We start from the raw sequence: 19106 nt of genomic DNA, 5'->3' as shown, positions 1-19106 counted from the left end.
TAAATAAACATATGTTGATTATATCTATGTTTCATTTGTTGTATACCATTTAGTTGATTTACTCCGCTTTGCTCGAGTTCACTTTAAGGGTTGAAATCTAAATCAAAATTTTCTCATTTATTGAAATTTATTGCATATGAAACTTTAGGGAAGAAGTGAAGCGCTGATGTGGTCTAGTGGATAGGCTGGCGCGAGTCTGGTAACCCAGGCGTGCTGGGTTCGATTCCCGGTATCGGCAGGAAAAACTTTTGGGTTCGAATCCCATAAGTTGCCGACAGGTAAGATGTGTTTCATTGTATAAATTATATATTTCAGAGGGAATGTATCTGGGGTTAATCTGAAGAGACTATTGTAAGCGGAGTGGAATGCCAACCATTGTAGGTCTCTGAAGGTTGGATGACTTCCCTCGACGAACCATCGGCCGTGGAAGCCTGAGAAGCAATTCGAAGGCCATGCCACACAGACATAGGCTGGACCTTGCTACCGATGGGGGAACCATACATACATACAACATACATACCGTCAAACGGGGCATCATGCAACAGCGGGGTTCGATGCAACATTTATATAACACTACATTGATCAATTTTTAATTTAATGTATTGTAATAAAGTTATCTTTGAATGATAACAAAATGATGATGACATAATTTCTCGCATCTTAAGCTAGTTGTCTTAAGTTTTTTATTTTTATGTAAAATTTGAAAAATCGAGCAATAAATGTACAAATTTTAACATTTTTTGATGCTGAAAAAAACTTTACCCAGTATGACGGATCGGCTTGATAAAATTACCTACAAACTTTTTACAGGTTTCCTCATGTTATACCAACGTTGTTGGTGTAAAAATATTTTTCGATCAATCACCCAATTTTTTTAAATGAATATTTTTAAAATTCGGTTAGGTGTCTGGGGTTAAATGCAACAAAATGCAAATCAAAGAAATACCTTGTAAATCTCGTTTCCATGTGCTGGAATATGAATGTTTTGCATCACGCGTTTGTAAACATTTAAATTTTATTCATCCAAACATTTATTTTTATGATTTCAGCTTGTAGAATTTTTCGTAGTATTATTCAACCCCTAAATGTATGCAGCATCCTTATTTTCAGAAAAAATGTGAAAATTTGTTTTTACAGACCCAAAAACTACTGCAATTGGTGTTGTCATGCGTAATGGTCTTTAAGGCATCGCTAATATATTAAAAACTATGAATTTTCGTACGTGTTCATAAGATTTTTCATTAAAAACAAAGTTTGTTGCAAGTTACCCCATTTTCTAAGGAGTGTGAAAATCACATGTTTTTAGAAAATTAAATTTAACTGAGGAAACCAATATTTTTTTTAACTACGCCAATTTGATGCCCCAGCATCCTTAAAACTTTTGATGCGTAAAGGTTACGATTAACTGTGAACATAAGTTTTTTAGAAGCCATTGAAGTTGAAAATTGTTGCATGTTGCCCCAGTTGACGGTATGAAACTTTAGGGAAGAAGAATTTTGAATATCGCACAATTTTTGGAGTATTTTTCCAACATTCTTCCTAGCGCAGCACTTTTAGCTTCCGAATATTTAGCTTTGGATGGTATATTTTGAAGAACTGGAGAAATAATAAACATTTGAGAAAATTTTTTAGAAACCATTTTCAAGCAGATTTTTGTTCCCTATCCTCACCCTTGGAAGCAGTGGTTATTAATATCCATATTTTCATCAAAATCATGCCCAAAAATAATAGTTTGCCCTTTTTTATTTGTTCGAGCAAAGAATGCAAATTAAATTCCTTTGAACATTAACCCAATAAATCAATTAAACGATTGGTTTTGAAATGAGGTTTCCTGAACAGTGTTGAATATGATCTGCGAATTCATTTAAGGATAAATAAGACAGGAGTTAATATTATTTTCAACACTTTCAGGTCGTAATAAAAACTTATAAAAAAATTCTGCTTCTGTTACCAAAACAATTAAGCTTCTGGAATATTAATAACAAAATAAAAATCAACAAAAAAGCGGATCTAAAGTCTCTTCTATGTAGCCAAAATATGTTATACAAAAACACACGTTAATGTTAAGTCCGTACTTGAATTCAGTGTAAACAAACAGGAAACCTGTAAACAGATTTTCAGTGAACGATTTAAAAAAAGATAAGTTTATTTAGTCAGGTTGTTTATTTGGGCCCTACCTTTTATAAATTAAGAAATAATGTATACATTTTTGTCAATGTTAAACGTTTGCACTTCTTTCATAAACATCAATCCTGTATAATCCATTTTAAAGGACAGGCTCTTGTACAGTTCATGTGTCTGTTAATTTTCAACGGATTTTGTGGTTGTTCTGTAAACTTAAAGACGTTTGATACACCTTCAGTAAAGCACATTTGTGCATGATTGAAACATGTTTCTATGCGTATTGGATTATAAACCAAATCTTTCAACTTTTCTTTTTTTTTCAAATGTCCGTAAATAACTATTTTTATTATAATTTACGTTATTTTAAGGCAATTTCCAACCATTTTTAGAATTTTTATAGTTTTTTCTCATGTTTTTGTTGCATTTCTTTGTTTTCCTTTGTCATTTTGGCTGTTTTTGTCGTACTTAACCATTTTTCAGTTGACTTTGTCATTTTTAGTCTTTTTATCGTATTTGATTTTGATTTTTTTTACTTTTCAACTTTTTGTAATTTTTGAATACTTTGTAACTTTCTAAAAAATCTTTTGTTTTTGTTGTTGTATTCTATCACCATTTCTGAACGTAAAAACGTATGTTTGGTGTTTGTCTAAATTATATTGGTCTTGTTATAGAGAAAACTAAAAGGTAATGTCGCTTCTAAAAACCGTTCGGATGTTGCCAAAATCGAATGTTGCCAGAAACAAACGGGGTCTGTATTTCACATGCATTAGTACTAAATTCATATTTTTCAGACAACAATTCCTTCTTTAAATAACACGAATTAAAGTTTAATTTTTTCAAATAGTTTAAATGGTTTTGATTTGATCGGCAAAATATCAATCAGGGTCACATCTAGGCGTAATTCATTACTCTGTGCTTTACAAATGATCTAGAAATCAAGAAAAAAAAAACATATCTAGGCTTCATATGGCCACCACATGCATTGAAATTATGCTTGGTTGAAAAATGCGCGCCCAAATATTTCCAATCACAATCAGTATGCTATGCCATGGTTACTAACCTCTTGCGACGTTGGCTCGCGACGTCTCGACCATGGAGACGAAAAACAAACCGCCCGGCGGCGCCCAAAAGAAAGAAAATGTCGAAAAAATTGAAGGCCATGACTTTAATTTGATTCAATTTATTACAAATTTAATGATTACGGACAATAAATGCGACTTTTTGTTGTTTTTATTCGATATAAACCGATTCGCATGCCTACAGAATATTCTAAAAATAATTTCATTTGAATCGGTTGGGTTATTTCGGAGGAGTAGTACTACAAACACCGTTACAAGAGAATTTTATATAATAGATAAAATTCAACTGGCTCGATTTAAATTTTTCTGTTTGAAATCGCCGGGCAACCTTAAAATCTTAGTCTAAACTCGATGGAAGTGTATTATTCTGGAATATATTCTCAAGGGGACCTAAGATAAGATTTCGAGTAGAGAAGAACCGAATATTTGACCGGACGAGTTTGACGCCGAATACCGCCCAAAAATCGTTAAGCCGAATGTTCGGCTCACTGATTACACAATTACGTTTCAGAATTAAAAAAAAAAGACATAAACTCAGACATCCAACTGTCACATCAGGGGTTTTACTTCATATTTAAACCTTATTAATAAGTTTTAAAATTCAAAAGATAATTTGATCATAGTTTTCTAGGGCTAAAAACAATTTTAGCGATGCAGTGCATTCGAAAAACATCATTTTTTCTTAGTGGACTTGTGATCAAGGTTGCCGAAAAAATTTTTTTGTGTTTTTGAGAAAAAAAAAATCTCGAATTCTGTGATTTGAACCTAAAATTCTGTGACGGTTTTCTGTGACGCTTATTCAAACACCAACTAAATTGGAAATTTATTACAGTTTTAATTGAAAAAAATCAATTTACATTACCTTGTTTTTATATTCATGTACAATAGTCAGGAAAAAGTTGAAAACAAAAAAAAAAAATTTGAAAATCTGTATGTACAAAATTTAAAAATTCTGTGAATTTTGTGAAAATTTTAACAATTTTGTGATCTGTGACACAGATTCTGTGACAAAATTCTTCTCAAAATTCTGTGAAAATACAATTCTACAATTTCTGTGATTTCTACAACCTTGCTTGTGATATAGCTCAGTGGCAAGTCAGTTGCTTCCTGAGCCGATGTCCATGAGTTGGAGCTCAAGAGTAAACATCGATCACAGTTGTACCGGATAAGTTTTTCATGACTGTCCGCCAACTGCATCGTTGATACAAGTCGTGAAAGACTTAAAGATGTTTAAACGACTATTATCGAAACGAAAAAAAAATCTGAGTTGCTGCCGTATAAAAATTTGTATCTTTGGGCTTTCGCTATTATTGAAAGGTTAAGCCACAAAAATTCCAAGAAAGGTTAAGTCACAGTATGCAAGCTATATGAGTTTGAAGTAACAAATTTTGGAAACATGTTTTTAGATTCAAGGATAAGAAATTCCAACTCATAGCGATAACAATTTTGTAATTTTAATGAGAATTGGCATTCAATCCATTTTTGACTACTTATGTTTTATTTAATTTAGCCAGTAAGCAAACTTTGCTGTTATTTAGCCTATCAGTCGATTGAATTTGCTGATCCCAACCAATTACACGATGGTAAACTTCCAAACATGCTAGTGTGTGTGGGTGTACTTTAGTTAACCATGCGAACTTCTTCTCCGGGAGTGGCTTTCTGGTTCGGATGGCAACGGATGGATTCTCAAGTATCGCTGCTACTCGAACTCAAAAAGCAGCCCACTGACTGTTCCAAACTGTAATCAATCAAAGATGAATGGGCACGTGGAGTGGCACGGGATCTGGCACAGGAAGTAGGCAGACGAGGCACAGGCAAAGTTTCCGCACTCTGTGGCAATTAGTTCGTGTTTCTGTTTCGGTTTCCGTCGATAGGGCTCAGAAAAGGCTTGCAGGGGAAGGCCTCCTCCAACCAAGAGATACGGAACCAGATCCTCAACCCGAATACGGGTGTTGTTGTTGTTGTTGTTGTTGGAAAGTAACTGAAACTCGGTCTTCGGATCGAAAGCGGCCGCCTGATTTGCACTGATTGCAATCAATTATGGTATTTGAATTGATTACGTTGTGGTGTGCTTCTTGGAATGAATGGGACGGACGAAGGCAAAGGGTGGATCAATAAAAATCTGTGCATCGAAGTTTGTGGCACCAGGAAGATGGATGGAAACACTTATGAAGAGGCTTCTGGGGTGGCTTGGTTCAAAAATTAATTTGCTACAAACAGAGTGAAGGGATCGTGTAATCGGAGTACGGTGTAATGTGATTACTTAACATCTGTAGCTATCAATGCCTGACGCCAATATATGTACTTCGAAGGAATGAAAAATTATTTATTTCATCTTTCATCATTTTTATCTTGAAACAGCCAAGAGATAATCATTTTAAGCAATATTATTCTTTATGCTCTACAATCAACCCGACATAATGTATGATGATTGTACACATTTTTCTAGCAATTTTAATTTTCTTTAACTGGCTTTTTATTTAAAATATTATTTGAAAAGTAAAACTTAGTTAAAACGGCATCCAATGTCTAAAATTGGTTAAACAGATCCAAATCGACAACTGATTGTATACGTTATCCCATTCAAAAGACTTACAAAACCTTCAAGAGAGTCTCCAATGAAGTCATTAAAGCGTCATCATTAGTAGACACTAATCACTGATTACACCCATTCCTTAAATTGTTAGACTCTCAATCTTTTGTAGTTGTTAGTGATAAACTTTCTACAAAGCAACGACAGAGTAAAGGTTTGCCCATTTCGGCAAATTTGAATGGCCCTTCCATCAAACAAACCCTTCTTCACATTCTCAAGTGAGATAGATTCCCCCCTTCTGGATAGATTATGGTCAAAACGGCCCATCCAAATAACTTTTCGACTCGTGGATGGGATTGGCAGTGATTCTCAACTCTTGTCACATTTTTTAATTTTAGATGAATTCATTTGTCTTGAGTGACGAAAAACGGCAAATTATCCGAACATGATAGTTAAAATATTTTGAATTTTCTCATTCGATCAACAGAAAGTTGTCAAAGGTTAGAAGACACCAATATAAAAAAAAACAAATAAAAATTGGTAACGCATCCCAAGTTTTACCCCACTCTTCAATTCGAAACCCCCACTTTGGTTTTGGTCACGCGTTAGTGGAAAAAGTTTCTGGCCTTTCCACTCACCGTAAGAAACACCAAATGGGACCCCGAGATACCGGAACCCGGAAAGGGCTAAAATGAAGATGAAAGTGACCAAATCAGTAAGTAGTGACCATCATCCCATGGTCAATTGAGGGGATGGATCCTGTGTGAGTGTGTAAAGATCCGGAAATTTTCTGGTTCTTTGATTTTGTTGGTCAAGTCTGACAGCAGTCTTTTCCTCCTTGCTGCTTTTCTGCCACTCGCTTAAAGTGACTAACTTTGGGATGATTTCCATCAAGCCGCAGAATCTGCCGCCGACGTTCGGTTGCTTGTTTTCATTGATACAGGGGTTGTTGGGAAGAGAGTTGGTAGTTTGGCTGGAAGGGGATGACTTAGCACGGTGAATTTTCTGATGGATTTCAGAACAAAACATTCGGTGTTTCAATAAAAAAATTTCAACAATTTTCAATAACCAACATGGCCTTCAGGAACGGGTACAATCTTTGAATTTAATACGTTGAAGCATACATTTGTGAAATTTTTTTTTGTAATAAACACTTTAACATTAGAAAAGCAAACATTTCAGCAAAATTCTCATCAATTTTTTTATACGTTTCATTATAAAATGATCGTACAAAACTCACAAAAAACAGCATTTACCTACCAAAGTAGAGGCAATATATATATACAAATTTCTAACTTCTGGCTAAAGCGATAAATACTATACAAATTGGACGATATTCGACACCTTATTCGTACAAACTGCACCTGGAATGCACCTTGTTTGCGGTTTCCTGTATTTACTTCCGATCGCTTTTATTGCGGAGATTGGCCGGGAATCCAATCACAATCTATCCCGTTCGTACCGTACAAGGGTGGGAGCTCGCCCGACGATTTGGATCCCTGACTCATTTCGCATCGAACAACGGTCAACTCCCCTTTCACAAATCGCTCTGGGTATTTCTCGTTCTCGGGGCGGCTCGCAAGAGTCGAAGTACGAGATCCTTTCCAGATACCTCTCCACTTCTTTCCCAAATAGGGAACCGAAAAGGAACTCACGACTGAGTCTCATCAGCTGGGCAAGACAAGAAAGGGTGGATGGTCTTCCTTCAGGAAGTGGCGCTTTAGCCATCCGCTAGAAACAGGAAGTGGGTCAAGGCCTCTCGATATAATGCATGCAAACCGTTGCCAGCGACAATATTCGCTGCTTCACTCATTGGACATTTTTTTTCAAATACACGATCTGGTTTAAAACAATCTGGTTGCACTGCTGGCCGTAGAGAGAACAACATGGCTGTTTTCTCACTTGAAGCCCGCACGAGAGAACAAGTTGAGCGAAAACGTCTCAGAACGTCTTTTCATCATATTCGGTTTAAACCGACTTCAAGTAACCATTTTTACGATCTTTTGTCTTTTACTTATTTGGTAGGAATTAAGATTTGCAGTAACAAAGTTAACGACTTCAGTTATAATTTCTGATACGATTTCATGTTTGCTGGGTATGTACACATTGTTACTCAAATATCACCTTCATTGAAGTTTTGTTCATTCACTATGATCAATTTTAAAATGCGTTTTTTTTAACTTGTTGGCTCTAGGCGAATAGAGCTCCATTTTGCAGAGAACAATGAACATTTTCTGCCGTAGAATATAGCAGCGAGTTCGACTTGATGAAGTATACTCAAGTTTAGAGCTTTAATTATAGAATAATTTCAACTATCGATTTCTCCTAGTGATAAGGTGTTAGAGTGGTTACTCCAAGGACTCGAGTTTGATTCCTAATCGAGGTGATTTTTTTTTCATTGACCAGACATGCTCGATTATTTTTATTGTGGCTAGTCGTATCATCCACCAAATGAAAATTAATGTTTGATGGATGCTACGACTCACCGTATAGTGCAAAATGCATCGACCATGAATGGTAAATGAAAAAAAAAATTGTCTCAACCAGGAACCTCTCCAACACCTTAACATATGGCCAAATCGTCAGATAAAATAAGTCATATTGTACCACTAAAAGTGACTTGACTTCATCGATTTGAATTTGCTGCTGGAGTATATGGCGAATAATGCACATCGTGACCCGATAAATGGTGCTTATATTCCCCTAGTAAGTGAGTTCTCAACTTGCCCCATACAGTGATTGATTTTTAGCTTATGGAACAACTTTTTAAACTCGTTTTTCAGCGTTACTATAAACTTTAAAAAAAAACTTAAAGCATCAAAATTTCCATTTTTAAGCATAGATGTTTAAAATTCCTCCAGAAAGAAATGATAACTCTTAATAATACTTTAGCAAAAAGATATAAATTTCGATACAATTTAAAAATTATAAAAAATATAAACACAAATGAAAAAATTACTGGAAACACAGTAAAAAAATTTCAATACCATAGTTATGAAGGATAATTATCTTTGATTGTTTTTATTGAAGAAATTTTTTGAAGAAGTTAAATGTTTTTCATCAAAAATATACATTATGGGTATGTTTCTTAAGAAAATAAGTTTAAAAACTCACTGTTTTGATTAATATTGAATGTATGTAGGCTAGGGTGGTAATGGCTGTACGGGAAAGATGTCATGATCGAATGTTGAAAACCATCCATATATATTTTGTAAATTGGCCTAAAAAACTAACATATGAAAAAATTTCAGCTCAACTGGAATTGATTTAGGGGTTCCTCAATGCACTCAAAGTTTTGATTTTTTTACCCTCAGAAATCACCAAAAAGGAGACCAAAGAAAATCGAGAAAATTCAAATTTCATTTTTGATGCCAAATGATTAAGAAATGCATGTAACGTTAAGATTTGATATTTTCTAGAAAAAAAAGTTTAGGAAAAAACTCGACTTTCTGGGACTTTTTTCTGAAAACCTGTTGTTTTTTTGTAAAACCGAATAAGTCCCAGAAAGCCGATTTTTGGCCGAATGTTTTTTTTTTTGTCGAGATAACACCAGATTTCGATTTTTTATGAAGTCATTTTGCATCAAAATTAAAATTTCGATTTTTCGATTTCCTTAAGTCCCACCCTTTAGTGACTTTCCGATTGAGCTTAAGTTTTGCATAGGTCAGTTTTTTGCACTTATCTACAAAATGCTTATAGTTGTTTTGCGAAATTTGTCATGACCCTTTTGGATGCCACCCTATTGTAGGTTTGTGCAGTTTTTGTTTAAAAACAAACTTTCAATTAAGAAAGTTATGTGATTTTGATGTATTTACTTGAAAATTGTTTTCGTTTACCAAAGGACTGCGAAAAAATCTTGGCCAGGTAACAACGAAATTCTTCATTCTTTATCCCAGAAACCACTGAACCAAATTCTCCAAATTTTGTTTCTTTGAGTTACCGAAAGTGGTTTGTTTAATTGTGTTGAATAAAGTTTTATTGTTCGATGTGTACATAAACTTTATCCCATAAACTGAAAACCGCATTCTGTCTTCGATGAAAAAAATAAAAGAGAATAGATCTTCAGAACAGCTATTTTTTTAAATTTTTTTACAGTGTTGCCAGCTATTTTTCATCTATATCTAGAAAATTTGTTTTGATAGTTTTGAAATTTTCCTCCAAGTTAATACTGTTTTACCAAAAATGTTCTTAATAATCCATTTCATCAAATGTTTGGAATTGTTTTTATTTTTGAAAATATTTTAAACACTCAAGTTTACGGATGGAAAATTTGAAATTTCGCAGAAAAATCATTGAAAATTTTTATATCACTATGCACGTTGAATGACAAGCAAATTGCAAAAAAAGGGAACTGTGAAACCCCGATCGATATTTATTCGTAAAAAGTGCGTTGGATGGGAAAGAGTCTCCTTAATAATGTGGCAGTTTTTGAGAGATGTCAAAATTTTTATTTTATTGGTAAAAAAAACATCGTTGAATACTTTTGCTCTTGTTTAAAATTTAGTGGCGTTTTTAAAGGCTAATCTTTAAGAGGTTTTCATGAAACGTTTTTGAGTATATTTTACATTTTTTTTACTTGCAACATTAAAATAAAATAAATTTGACGATGAAAAAAGCTTGGGATTTTCTTTTAAAATCAAAGTGTGTTTTTGTTGGGTTTATTTTTTTTTCCTTTATTAAATCCTTAAAGGGATGCGGTTGACGCTCAGCTTGAAATTATTGAGCTTAGAGACTCCAGTAGCATGGTCGATAATGCGTTGCCCCAGAAAATCGAAGATTGCGAGTTTAAATCCTTTGTAGTACAGTTCTTTTTTGAATATTCCAAATAAATGATTTTTGTTTCTTTAACTTTTCTGAATAAAAAAACTTATCTGATAGACTCTTTTTTTCAAGCAAAAATATACAGGGACTGAAGTAAAGTCGTTAAGTTCAAACCTTAATATCAAATGTCTATTGGCCCAAATTGAAGAATGATAACTACCATTAGCTAAAACAGTGGTTTTCAAACTTTTTTCACTCACCCCCTTTTGCAAATTTTTTTAGCTTAACGCCTCCCTGGGCAAATTTTAAGAAAATCTTTTTTAAAAAATGATAATTTGGATAGTTAAAAACAATTGGCTTTTGGCTTTGTGTGTTTTTTTTTTTTTTTTTTAACAATTCTTTATTTGAAACGGCTCATACCTTTAGGCTTTAAGGAGCCAAAATCGATTTTGTTGTTTACAATTGTTTTCTTAACTTAACACTTTGTGAGAGGAGAAAGGAAGATAGAAAGGGAAATATGAAAATAAAAAAGAAATTATAGACGAAGATCGATAGCTTTTAGAAAAAGGTAGATTTCGAACATGTAGTCCAAATCTAGCACAGCTAGTACATCTCTAACTGGAACATTAGGTGGTTTTCCTCGGGCCCTAAGGGAGTCTATTAAATTCGTTCTGGCGACAAGATGGACCTCACACGACCAAACAATATGCTCGATGTCATGGTAACCTTGGCCGCAACTACACAAATTGCTGCCAGCAATGTCAAAACGATAGAGTACCGCGTCTAAGGAACAATGATTGGACATGAGACGGGAAAATATACGAATAAAATCCCGACTCAAGTTCAATCTATTGAACCATGGTTTAAGGCTTACCTTTGGGATAATCGAGTGGAGCCACCGACCATCCTCATCCTCGTCCCATTTGCGCTGCCAGTTGACAAGAGAGTTCCCTCGTACCAAGAAGTAGAATTCGTTGAAGACGATTTCACGTGGATACGTGTCGCCTTCCGTCGCCCCCACCTTTGCCAGAGAGTCTGCCTTCTCATTGCCCACTATCGAGCAATGAGAGGGAACCCAAACAAAGGTAATGGGAAAGCGACGTCTTGTTAAAGCACTCAAAGTATCCCGTATCTTCTCTAGGAAGAACGGCGAGTGCTTTCCCGGTCGTATTGATCGTATTGCGAGAACTGAGCTTAGACTATCCGTTACAATGTAGTAGTGCCCAACAGGCCGTGAGGCGATGCTGTCCAAGGCCCAGTGAATAGCAGCTAACTCTGCTATATACACAGAGCATGGAGACTGGAGGTTATAAGAGGCGCTAGTTGTTTCGTTGAACACTCCGAATCCCGTTGATTCCTCAATTAGAGACCCATCGGTAAAGTACATTTTGTCAGCATCGACGTGTCTATATTTAGCTTCGAAAATTCTTGGAATCAGAAGTGGGCGATGCGAATCCGGGATTCCACGAATTTCCTGCTGCATAGACAAATCAAACTGGACAGAAGAATTATCGTAGTGTGGGCTGAAAACACGAGTTGGAGAGTACGAAGAAGGGTTTACCTGCATTGACATGAGGACATAGTATACAGACATAAATCTTGTTCGAAAATTTTGCTCAAGTAACCTTTCAAAATTAACGATCACCAATGGGTTCATGACCTCACACCTGATGAGGAACCGAAGTGATAGTAGATTGTATCGATCTTTCAAAGGGAGTATTCCTGCCAAAACTTCAAGACTCATGTTGTGCGTTGAGGGCATAGAGCCCATTGCGATGCGGAGACAACGGTATTGGATACGCTCGAGTTTGATGAGGTGAGATTTGGCAGCTGACTGGAAACAGAAGCTACCATATTCCATCACTGAAAGAATGGTTGTTCGATACAATTTTAAAAGATCTTCTGGGTGGGCTCCCCACCAGGTGCCTGTGATTGATCGGAGAAAATTTATTCTTTGTTGGCATTTTCCTTTCAGATACTCAATGTGGGCTCTCCAGGTACACTTGGAGTCAAACCAAACCCCAAGATACTTAAAACACCTCGATTGAGTGATCGTTCTGCCTAGGAGTTGAAGCTTCGGTTGAGCAGGTCTATGTTTCTTAGAGAAAACAACCATCTCCGTTTTCTGAGGGGAAAACTCAATCCCAAGCCCCAACGCCCAGGAAGACAATCTGTCTAAAGTATCTTGTAAAGGTCTGTGCAGATGAGACTCGGAAGATCCTGTGACAGATACCACGCCGTCATCTGCAAGTTGTCTTAGAGTGCAGCCTTCAGAGAGACAACTATCGATGTCACTTACGTAAAAGTTGTACAAAAGTGGACTTAAACATGAACCCTGTGGGAGGACCATGTAGGAGGTTCTTCTAATTGCAATATCTCCGTGAGCAAAGTTCAGATGTTTCTCACAAAGCAAGCTGTATAAGATGTTGTTCAATAGTGGAGGCAGACCCCGGGAGTGCAACTTGTCTGACAACACCTCTATTGAGACTGCATCAAAAGCTCCCTTTATGTCTAGAAACACTGAAGCCATTTGCTCACGTTTTGCGTACGCCATTTGTATCTCTGAAGACAGCAAAGCAAGACAATCGTTTGTTCCTTTGCCCCTTCGAAACCCAAATTGAGTATCTGAAAGGAGGCCATTTGTTTCTACCCATTTATCCAAACGAAACAAAATCATTTTCTCCATCAATTTACGTATACAAGACAACATCGCTATTGGACGGTACGAATTCGCATCGGACGCTGGTTTTCCGGGCTTTTGGATAGCGATAACTCTCACTTGTCTCCACTCTTGGGGAACAATGTTATGCTCCAAGAATTGATTAAATAAATTTAACAAGCGAAATTTGGCGGCATCCGGAAGGTTTTTCAACAAGTTAAATCTAATTTTATCAATACCCGGAGCTGAATTGTTGCAAGAGAGGAGGGCAAGTGAGAATTCGACCATCGAAAAACTGGAATCCAGACCACACCTTTCAGGAAGCACATCCCGGATTATTTTTTGTACAGGCGTAGAATCTGGACAGACTTTCCGTGCGAAGTTAAATATCCATCTATGTGAATATTCCTCACTTTCATTCGTAGATGATCTATTACGCATGCTTCGTGCCACTCTCCACAAGGTACTCAAGGATGTTTCTCTTGATAAGCCACCCACAAAATTCCTCCAATACGCCTTTTTCTTCCCCTTGACCAATTTTTTAAACTGATTTTCAAGGGAAACATATACTTCAAAAAGGGCGAGAGTTCCATATTTCCGAAAATCTTTGAATGCTTTTGATTTGTCCTTATAAAGCTTGGAACACTGCTGGTCCCACCATGGGTTTGGAGGCCTTCGGGGAACTGATGAATCTGGGATGGGTTTTGTTTGAGCGCAAAGTGCACTTTCATGTATTAAACGTGAAAGAAAGTGGTACTCCTCTGCAGGAGGTAAAACATTCGTAGAACCGATTGCTGATGTTATTTCGTCCGAGTATTTTTTCCAGTCGATGTGTCTTGTAAGGTCATATGTCATATTTATTGTGTTTGAAGAGCTAACCCCATTGGTGATTGTAATTTTGATTGGCAAGTGATCACTACCATTGAGATCAGGGATTACCTTCCACTGGCAATCCAATGATAGTGAGTTTGAGCAGAGTGAGAGGTCAATTGCACTTTGTCTTGCAGGAGGTTTAGGTACTCGTGTTTTTTCACCCGTGTTCAAAATTGTTAAATTGAAACTGTCGCAAATGTCATAGATAAGAGTAGAACGACTATCGTCAATTTGTTCTCCCCAGACAGTTCCATGCGAATTAAAGTCACCCAGGATCAACCTTGGCTCAGGGAGCACTGAGCACAGGTCCTCTAGGTGACGTCGATCCACTGCAACTCTATGAGGCCAGTACAAACTGACAACGCATAAGTCCTTACCTCTTATAGTTGTATGACATGCAACAGCTTCAATTCCTCCTGATAAAGGGAGGTGGATTCTATAGAAGGAGTGGTGCTTATTGATCCCCAAAAGCACCCCTCCATAAGAATCGTCGCGGTCTAGACGTATGACATTAAAATCGTGGAATGAGATGTTAGATTGTGAAGAAAGCCAAGTTTCGGACAACGCAAAAATATCGCAACTAGTTTCATGAAGTAAAAATTTGAACGGGTCCAGTTTAGGGACGAGACTACGACAATTCCACTGTAAAACAGTGATATCTCCGACCTCTCGGCGTAAATTAGCCATCGAGAGAGATAAACACTGAAAGAAGGGGCCAAGTTTGCATCAATTGCTTCAAAAATGTCTTAACCATAGGAAGCATTGCACTAACAATACTTCTTATGGATTCAGAAACGTTAAAAAACGTGAAAATTCCATTAAGTATGTCAGAAAACTTGAAAAGTCCCGGTTGATGAGTTGATTCTGACAAATCCGCATTAGTAACGGGAGCTTTTGAAGTCCCAGCTGCTGTTGAATTATTCTGTGGAGAAAAGGTCGCGCGGAATCCAGGAGGAACTTGTTTTTTCTTGTCTGTAGCAATCACTTTTTTGGTGATGTTGATTGGAGGGCTGATTGTCGGGATTTTATTCGGAATCTTAGGGGTCTTAGTAGTTGGTTTTGAACGTTTTCGCGAGTTCGCTACAAAAATAAACGGGTTCTCCTCATCTGTTGTGTCCTCGTTGTCAACTGGCAGCACTGTGAAAATGTTACTGGACTGCGGTTGGATCGGAGGCGCCGCGCCCTTTAGTATGGCGGCATAGGAACGTTTTGACCGTTCCTTCAAAGAGCGCCTTTGACTATCCCAGCGGCTCTTAAACGCCTCGCACAAGGAGATGTCATGAGGTGAGCCCCCGCAATAGATACATTTCTGTTCTATTGCTGAGCATGCTCCATCCCCATGAACCTCCCCGCATTTGGGGCAACGCTTCTTGCTACAACAATGGGAAGCTGTATGCCCCAATTTAATGCAATTTTTGCATTCCATCGGGCGAGGCACGAAGAGCCGCACAGGAAGCCTCAAAACTCCGTCAATCAAGACGTAGTGAGGGAGGGCGGTACCCGCAAAGGTCACTCGAAATGAAGCTGAAGGCGAGTACTTTTTAACTCCTTCTACGACGGTGGTAGTATTGAGTTGGCGGCAATCCAAGATTTCGACCGAAGTCGAATCAAGGCTCTTAAATTTACCAGCGCCGTGGGATTTAACGTACCCAGCCTCCAGACTCATTTCTGAGATCACGCCCTCTATCTCTACGTTTCGAGCCGGAATGTAGACGTGGTACTCTAAATTAATGAATTTGCTGGCAACAATTTCATTAGCGGATTTATGATTGTCCACGACAACGCGCAACTTGTTTGGTCGCACCTTAGTAACGCAGGTTACGGAGGGCCACCTCGCCAGATCTTTAGTGATCTGCACTACGTTTAGCTGTTTGCCGTTAGCTTTGGGCCGGATGAAAACCACCCATGGCCCAGAAAAAGACGAACCATCTGTGTAGGTTCGGAGTCGAGGAGCTACACTGTCATCTGTGGGTGATGAAGAATTATTGGACGTACGAGAATGATTAGCACTTGAGGGACCAGCATCGTCTGAATCCTCCAAATGCTCTTCATTCTCGTACATGGCTTCCTTTTCGTCCACCGATGACGAGTTTAACCCCCCGCCTTCGTTCATATTTTTGCACGGGAACACGAATGTCGCCCGTGTTTAAAATATGACCGAAGCAACCAAAATTCAAAATATGTACAGGGAAATAAATAGACGAGAGAATAGTGAAAAAATGAAAAAAGAGACTTACAAAGGTTCTTGCACTTTTCAATTGCATGTATCTTCTTTTGTTCAGCAACCACGTGGTCCTTGGAAGAAGATGGCGACCAAGTTGAGTCTTTGCTGCTGATGACGCTCTTGAACACAAACGACCGATCCACCGAGACGTCCTGTATCCTGCTACCCACGGCAAACAGCACCGGAACCAACGGTAACAGCTCCCACGTTATCCACACTCGGGTTTGTCGGGGGAACAATTAACACTTCCCCGATGGCGACAACACTCGCACCGATGATGATGGCCAGATAAAACTCACGCCAATTTCAATTTCGTGTCTCTGGAATTCGGCAAACGATTTGGTCGGTAGAAAAACAAACCACCACGTTCGGACTAACTGCACTGTCCGATTTCACAAAAGCAGCGAGTTATAATAAAACACACTCCGATCGAAACGTTGGGAGAACACAACCGTTCAGCTTGAGCGATTGAGTTGGAATGAATTTTGGCTTTGTGTTGTTGTAATGAGATTTGTTTTTATTATCTGACAATTTGCGCCGGAGGTCTTCAGATCTCTCCAACAATTGAAAATTTGATTAATCTTTACTATTTAGATTTCTAACATTTTGATTTTTCGAGTTGGATTAGGTTAGATTTTTTGGAAATAAAATAAAACCATTTTTCAAAGCATCATAACTCTGTTATTTTTCATCAAAAATCATAAAATTTTATCAACTTTTCGAATATAACATTTAAAAAATTTTAAGTAATAACATAAAGAAATGTAGATAAACTTTAAATGGTGTCTTAAAGTACCGTCTGCATTACCGAATATTCTGCCAAAAATACCATTGTTTAGCCCATTTTATGATGCAACTTTCATCTTAAGACACCGAAGTGGGCCAATATTACCTATAAGAGTTATGAAAGAAATAATGACAATGAATCTCTTTGTCGCTTCGAAAACAAACAACGGTCGACCAACTGCACTGCACAGACGGTACTTTTAGACACCATTTCAAGTTTATTTACAATTTTTCATGTTTGAGGAAGTTACTTAAAAAAAAATTAATTAATATATTTGGAAAGCTGAAAAAAATATAATGTATTTTGATGTGCTAATATATGTGTTTTAAGTCGTAAAAAATAATCAAATTTTCAATTTTGGGGAAGATCTGAAGACCTCCGGTGCAAACCCGTTGGATAATTAAAAAATTACCTTTACTCAAAATTCATTCAAATTTATATGAAGCCCTCAGAGCCAAATGGGTGGGGGTTTTATAAGTGTAAAAATGGTCCATTTTGATTTAATAGTTTCAACGATTCTAATTTTCCAAATTGAATTCCGGAATTTTTCGAATTTCAGAATTATATTTACATAGGTACTATTTCGTTCGAAAGAAAAATGCAAATTTTTGAAAAATGACCAAACATAACAACTAAAATGCTTGTTTTCTCGAAATTAGCTTTTGTGCACTTAAACCCTTTTGGTTCCAAGGGCCTCATATTCCATAAACTCCAGTAATATCGTAATTCTATGGAAAGTTTCCTGAACAATGACTTAAAGTGATTGATTAGTTTGTTTTGATATAAAATCATAAATCTTGAATTTTTGGTAAACAAAATTCTGGATTTACCATCATTAGCATTATTCAAAACAAACTTATAATCAAGCCGGTGAAATATCGTACAAAATAGTATTATTTGTTGATATCTGAATTTGAGTCCTGTTCAAAATTAGCTATTTATCTCTATCTATCTAGAGATGTTCAAAATTATTCAGCAAAAAAAAATCTTTCATATTTTCTTTCCAAAAAATCTATCACTTAATCACAGATGACGCCTTTTTACACAGATTTTTTCGAAGATTTTTTTAGCAGATTGTTTAGACGGTACATTTGAAAGATTAATGAGCATTGTCATCTTAAAATAATCTTTTTAAGTATAAATCAAAATAATCTTACAAAATATGATCAACAACATAAAGAGCGTATACAAAATCTGGGAAAATTTATAGAAATAATCTTTTAGATACATTTTTAGATAAAAAATTATTGAGATACTGGAATAAAAATTTGTTTGCAGTTCTGTGATATGATAGATATTCTACTCTTGAACCTGATGTTTAGTTCGGTAAGGTAATTACATTGTTTTGCATCGAACTTACTCGTTGTTATTTCTAATCTACGATGTGTCATGATTTGTGAAAATGTGAATTACGACATCACCGCCCCCCAGAGCCCTTCCAACGCTCCCCAAATTTTGAAATCGAGCTCACCGCCCACCTGGAAGCTCTCAGCAGCCCCCAAGGGGGCGGTAGGGATCACTTTGAAAACCACTGAGCTAAAACAACTCTTAGATTCAGATATTCCCTCATGCATTTTCAAGGCCTGAAAATAAATTGTTGACATTATTGGTTTTTAATTGTCAATTTAATTTTTTTTTTCTTTTTTGATAAGAGTTTAACCCGTTAGGGTCATTCTTCCTCGATTTGTCAACTTTTGTAAAAATGTCGTTACGTTAAATTTTTGTAGGTATTCGAAAAAAAAACCCTCAAAGTTTTCTTGGAACGTTGAAACACAACTTGAATCGTGCAGTTAATGATGAGTTTTGTTATCAAACATTATTTGGAACTGTAAGTATTGAAATGAAGAATATATCGTAACATAAGGGGAGAACGGGGATACTTGATCCCCTTTCCTTATTTCCATCAAATCTTTTTGGGAAAATTTAGCAACTCGTCGTCTTCACCATTTTCTTACTGAATGTAGATTCAAATTTATATGTCCCAAAAGTTAAAACGATACTTGAATTCTTAAATGAACTAGAAGCATTTTCGTAAGACTAAAAAAAATGATACTTTTTAAGTTACA

The 19106-nt window shown here is 36.6% G+C and overlaps 1 protein-coding gene across 2 annotated transcripts in view; it reads right to left on the bottom strand.

Moving 5' to 3' along the window:
• The window catches only part of LOC129751670 (hemicentin-1), a 1296938-nt gene that overhangs the window by 524833 nt on the left and 752999 nt on the right, over positions 1 to 19106 (bottom strand). The gene's annotated exons all lie outside the window — the stretch shown is intronic.

This window comes from Uranotaenia lowii, chromosome 3 (genome assembly GCF_029784155.1).
Source record: "Uranotaenia lowii strain MFRU-FL chromosome 3, ASM2978415v1, whole genome shotgun sequence".
NCBI lineage: Eukaryota > Metazoa > Arthropoda > Insecta > Diptera > Culicidae > Uranotaenia > Uranotaenia lowii.
The sequence above is the reverse complement of the archived record's forward strand: the minus strand, read 5'-3'. Positions and strand labels throughout refer to the sequence as shown.